General features: G+C 44.9%; 1 long non-coding RNA gene across 2 annotated transcripts; it reads right to left on the reverse strand.

The window, feature by feature from the left end:
• Positions 1–1,109: 1,109 nt before the first annotated feature.
• LOC120690656 lies at positions 1,110–2,679 on the reverse strand. 2 transcript variants are annotated; one of them, XR_005681856.1, is made up of 2 exons: positions 1,709–2,679; positions 1,110–1,584 (listed from the first exon to the last, which is right to left on the reverse strand). It is a non-coding gene; the product is annotated as an uncharacterized LOC120690656 (long non-coding RNA). The 2 variants fall into 2 exon arrangements; XR_005681855.1 differs by having other exon boundaries at positions 1,110–1,602.
• Positions 2,680–5,872: the final 3,193 nt, after the last annotated feature.

Raw genomic sequence — 5,872 nt, forward strand, 5'->3', positions numbered from 1 at the left:
TGCCATGTCTTTCCTTCTTGTCCTGATGGGTTATCATGAAAAAGCTCAAGGTGGCCAAAGCCTCAAGCTACTTGTGCACTGGAATTAGTATGTTCAAATTCTGTCAATACTAGTATGAACTGTTAGGCTTCAGAGTTAAAACTGACTGTTATACCTGAATATTCAATTGGTGAAACTCAAGCAGTAGGAACAGCAGTTCTCTGACTGACTAGCCTCTGCATTATAGGACCCAATGGGCAGTTCTCAGCCATTGGTGGACATGCTGACACAAGACTCTGAAGCCGATCTGGAGGTTCTCACACAAGCACCAATCCCAGATAGTGGCAGTAGCAGAGGGCGGGGAGAAAACTACAATCACAATAAAGACATCCAGGCCATCTAAGATTTTCTTTCATAATTAACTGATTAGTGGCTGTTTGAAGTTTGAATTTTGTGCTGTATTGTACTAGCCAACTCTACTATTCAAATACACTGTAGTTATCTATCGCACTGGAGTTATATGTATTCAGCTCGATGATGTATTCAGCTGATTTTAAACAGTTACTGGAAAATAAAGGTTTGCAGGTATTTCTTTTTTCATGCTATGGTTCAGTGTGTATCTGGTTCAAAGTATCTGAAAATGTATCTGGTTCAGTGTGTGTGAGTTTCAAAAAAGTTTCAGAAAATGTATCTGAACTACTAGTGCTGAGATGAACGATTTCAGAAAATGTCTTGTCATTACAATCTGAATCTGCATTATTGAAAATATGTGGTTTGGTTTTTCAAACAATGGATCTGTAAATCTGGAACATACAGCACTTCTGAAACTTGCTTGCTCAGGTTGTTATAACCTGACTAGTGAAACCTGGATGCTTGGTCCTGCAGGTTGTTATAACCTGTCATAGTGCATTGCTCCTGCTTGGTCCATTTGAAGGTGTAGAACTGCATGCTTGAAACCTAGATGTGAACAGAATTTACTACATTTAATGTTCTGAATTTACTACATTTATTTAGTTTCAGTTTCAGGGAAACACTGAAACATTGATCTGATAATTGTTTTCACAAGTAGGGAGATTTTGAGGAATTCATGTGCATATATGTTCCAGATTGGTTATTGATACAAGTATCTCTTGAAAAAGGGGCAGCCAACTAATATAAACTGAAGATACAGATCAGGTGAGGTCTCAGTTCAGCATACAATCAATCAAATGCAAGATACTGATCCTCAAAGTTCAATAAGCTGTGCCTCAGCTCAGCTCATATAATTAATTCAAATACAAAATTTCTGCTTTCCTTCCATCAAAGAAAATAGATTGTATTAAGGTGGCAGTTGTCAAGTAATCTTTGCCCAAGTTTGATCACTCCATTTCTTTACAAGGTGGCAGCAAGTGCTATTCTACTATTACAATCAGATGATTGTAGCTCATCACCAGTTCATAAAAAAGTGAAAAATGCAATTCACAACTGGGCTGTTGTTGTGCACTCCAGTTGGGCTGCTGTTTGCTGCTGTGACTCTTGCTGTTGCTGTAATTCTCTCTCGGCTTCTAACTTTCTGAAAGCTGATGAGCTGATCTTGTTCCCAGTAATTCATAGTTGCTGACAAACCTGCAGTTTTAATATTTGCTGACAAACGACATCAGCTTTAAGATTTGATCAGGCCTACTAGGGCACTCTGGGCATATAAAGATGGTCCATATCAGAAAAATATGTAGAGCAATAGATTGCTAACCTGACAATGATGGCTTGCATAGAAACTGCATAGAAAGCTCATATGGTTACTGCCTGAATGTGCCTGAAATGCTTGATCAGGACAGCTTCCTAATTATCTCAAAGTGCTGATGATTTGGTGCACAGGATCTCAGCAAAGTCAAGCGAACTACATTTAAATGAACTGAAGAGCGAGGTCTGAGAGTTTCAGATGTGTAGTTGCCTGTTCCTACCCTTGTTTGTTTATCTATATGTCCTAATTTACATGATAAACTTGCACCATTGTCTGAACTTGTCATAATTTATTATTTCTGCAATGTGAAGGCATGGAAGGGGACCCCAAATCATATTTGAATGTACTCACATGCAAGCAGCCAGAGCTGTTTATCTATTTGATGGTTACCAAACACAAAAAAATTGCAAAGTCAAACAGTTGTCTGAATTTCATTGTCCAATCAAAATTATCACTACAAAAATAAAGGCAAAGTTTGAATCAATCCTCTGACCAACTCAACTTGATTATAGAAACATGTTCCGCTAATGGTGGCAACGGCAGCCGCGGCCACAACCCGGCTTACAGAAATTCAAGCTGCTGCTGCTGGCTGCTGCATACAGAACCAAAGCTGCTGCGTACAGATTTAGGCAAGTAGATCTAGGTTGCTGCTGGCTGCAAGACCGCAAGAGGTTCAACGAGTCCGAGGAGTGCTACCTGCAACTGCAACGAGCCGGCGAGGAGGCGGCGCACGGCGGGGCGGCGGCGAGGAGGCGACGCGGGGAAGACCTTCGCCAAGATGGGAAATTTGGTGGCGGGAGGGAGGTCGCCGGCGAGTGCGGGAGGGAGAGAGGGAGGTCGACGGCGAGGGCGAGGTCGCCGCCGCGGCCACGGCAAGGGGCGAGGTCGCCGGGCGAGCTCGAGCGCCAGCGACGGCAAGATTTGGCCTCTTTCGCTGACAGGTGGGTCCCACTAGTCAGATTGATTTTATGGGCCGCATTTGCTCGGGCCGGCTAGAGCGCGGAGTGGAAGCCGGGCCCCTAAATTGCTCGGGCCGGCCTGCAAAAGCAAAATACGGGCTCAAATTTTACTCAATCAGCTGGAGATGCTCTAATACCCTATAGTTCCCTTTCTACTGCATTCGTTTTTATGAGCTGGCACTTGCTTTGGTCGCCTCAGCGCTGTCCGCTGCACCGTGCACGCACGCTCGGCCGCCCCAGTAGTCCTTACTAGTACTAGCCCACGTCTGGTACTCGTGAATGTCTGATGGATCATGTGCACGCGTTGTATCGCAGCAGTGGCCTACTGGGGCCAAATAAAAGCGACGGGTCGGGTCCCTGTCCCTGGCTCCGGATCCATCTCCCTGCACGCAGATTGCAGAGGTGTTGGCGAGCGAGCGAGCAGCCTTTTTGACCGTGATGATGAGTGTGCTGTGCTCGGTGGCCTGTTGCAGTGCAGGCAGGCAGGCAGATGAACAGAACGGGTTACAGGTTGGGAGGACCAAAAGCGGGTTTGTCACGGCTAGGCGACGAGCATCTCCCTCAAACCATCGGAACACTACTCTCTGCTCCCTGATTCGCTCCTCTCAACGAGCATCCAAAAAGCCCCCAGGTAAAAAAAAAAGGTTTCCCCTGCCTGGAAATAAGGGACTCGAATGCCCACGTCTACCTTTTCTTTGGGCATCAAACCAGGCGTATCCTTGTCTTTGCATTCAAATAAGGACTGTGACAGAGTGCACGTAGGATTAATTTACAACATAATTACAGTGTACTAATAGTCAACTGTTGTCTAGTGACCTGCCTGGCACAGCCATTGCCAATGGCCATGGTGCCATGATCCTTGTTTCTTTTTATTTGAGGGGTAGTGTCATGATCATTGTGCCTCCTTTATCATTTCCAGGTCGTCCTGTGTGGATCATGCAGCCCACGAGAGAGAGGTAGCCCGCCCCGCCGCCGCGGAGCCCACAAACCGGCCAATCTTTCTTTCCTTCCTTGACGGCCCAGAGAACAGTGAAACGGCAGCAGCGTCTGCTCGTCTCGTGCCTGTTGTACGTAGGCGTGGTAAAGGGTTAATATTTTGAAATAGAAATTTTAAGGACTGGACTCTAAAAAGATTATATTTTAATTTTATATAATTTTGAGTTAAAAAATTTAAAGATCTTATTAGGCTGTGAAGAGATCACTAGAAGCATGGTCCATTACCACCCTTAGTTGTACGTGCGATCCTGACCCTGAGATGAGCACCAGCTCAACAGCGGCAGCATATCTTCCTCCTACGCCAGGGCCGAATCGAATCCACATATCAGGACGACCGGCAGCGGCCACCGCGACATGCGCCTTTGGATGGACCATCCCCCATTCCCATCCCACGGAGTGTGGCGAGCTGTGCAGCCACAGTTCGTGTTCGTCTCTGCTCCTCATGGATCAGGGGCAAAATGGGCATTAGTTTTGGCATCCTTCTAGTTTTCTTTTTCTTCCCCAACAGTGTGGCTATTTTATGTGAAGGGAGAACGACGACGGCTAACACGCCTCCATTTTTATTTACCCTTCACCTGAACAAGCGAGGCAGAAATGCACCTCCTCTACCCATGAACGCGAAAGGCATCTCACGCTGCCGCCATCATCCATACTACCGTATGTCTGTATGTACTTTTTTTTTTGGGGGGGGGGGGACACACCTCGCATGTGATGTGCCGTTGCAACTATATATTCCTAAACTGATGTGGAAGAATAGTAGTTGTGGAAAATCATGGTGTCGTGTCGTTCAAACGGGGACTTGACACATCTTTCCTTGTGTTTCCTTTTGAATTGTTAACATGCCGTGTGTGCTGCAGGTGAGAAAAAGGTGCCGTATTTGGGACCAAATCATTTGGAGCCCAAACTTCCTCCTAGGTCATGGGTGCAATCTTGGCTTGTCGCATCGAATCTGAGAACCGAACACGCCTCAAAGCAAATGGGCATTTGTCTTAAATTATCTAGCTACATTAATTTCTAATTAAAAATTTACCCTTTGAGCCTATGGGATGATTATTAAGCAAAACACGTCGTGTTCCATGAATATACCTACTCATGGGCTGCCCGACCCAATCAATGTGTAGGACGACGGGCTCGGGCCAAAAAAAATTTAACCGGCCACAAAACTCGAGCTAGGTACAGGTCAAATTTTTTAACCCAAAACCCGAATCCGAATATTGCAAACAAAAATTCGAATTTGACCCAACACGATCCGAACCAGACCTAACCACATGTTGGGTCGGGCCGCGCCAAACAATCTGATCCAATGGTTGGGTCAGGCTCGGGCCGAAGAAAAAACACTAGATTTTATTTTGAGTCGATCCGAACCGACGGATCTGATAAATAATCAGGTCTATCTATGAGAAACAAGTGATACTAAAAAATGCATTCACTCACCCCTGCATCATCAAGAGCCAAAGATAATCTCACATCATCGGAGAATCAGACATCCGAGTGTCACATGGAAATGACCAACTCACATGCTGTTTTCCTTGCAATCTCAGTCGACATCAAGGTACAAAATAGCCCGCTAATAGCTCGCTATTGTCCGCTATTAGCTTTTTAAGAGATCTTCCGCTATGCTATACAATATTTGTCCGCTATGTCCGCTATAGGGTTTTTTTATAGGATTTAGTGATAATAAATGTCCGCTACTTCCGCTAAAGATGTAGCCAAAAGAAATAAAGAATCAATATAACTAGGGTGGACCATAGACAAAGCATCACGGGCATAGTTAGGCAGTCAAGAGACATGTTGAGTCTATTTTAGAATGTTAGATCAATGATGCTTCTAATTTTATATGTATTATGGACGTATGGCTATGAAAAATTTGTTGAAATTGGTTGCATTACTGATGTTATTGGCCACATTATGTATATTTTTTTCCAAACCGCTAAATGGATAGCTCCGCTATAGCTTTCGCTATAGCTCTCTTAGCTTTTTGGAAGGGTTTCCGCTAAACGTCTTAGCCCGCGATTTTATACCTTGGTCGACATATAACAATGCACCTCTGTCTCTAGCCAGCTGCTTTCTCTCTCCAATCGTCTTCCCCAGCAACCAACCCACCTCCGTATAAGAAATCCAAAACCACCTCCTCCCTTCTCTCTCCCACCATCTTTTTGTTGCCCATATCTTGCTCCAGAAAAGGACCCAAGTGTCCGAGCCCATATATATACGTGCA

This window comes from Panicum virgatum, chromosome 2K, assembly GCF_016808335.1.
Source record: "Panicum virgatum strain AP13 chromosome 2K, P.virgatum_v5, whole genome shotgun sequence".
In the NCBI taxonomy this organism is placed as follows: Eukaryota; Viridiplantae; Streptophyta; class Magnoliopsida; order Poales; family Poaceae; genus Panicum; species Panicum virgatum.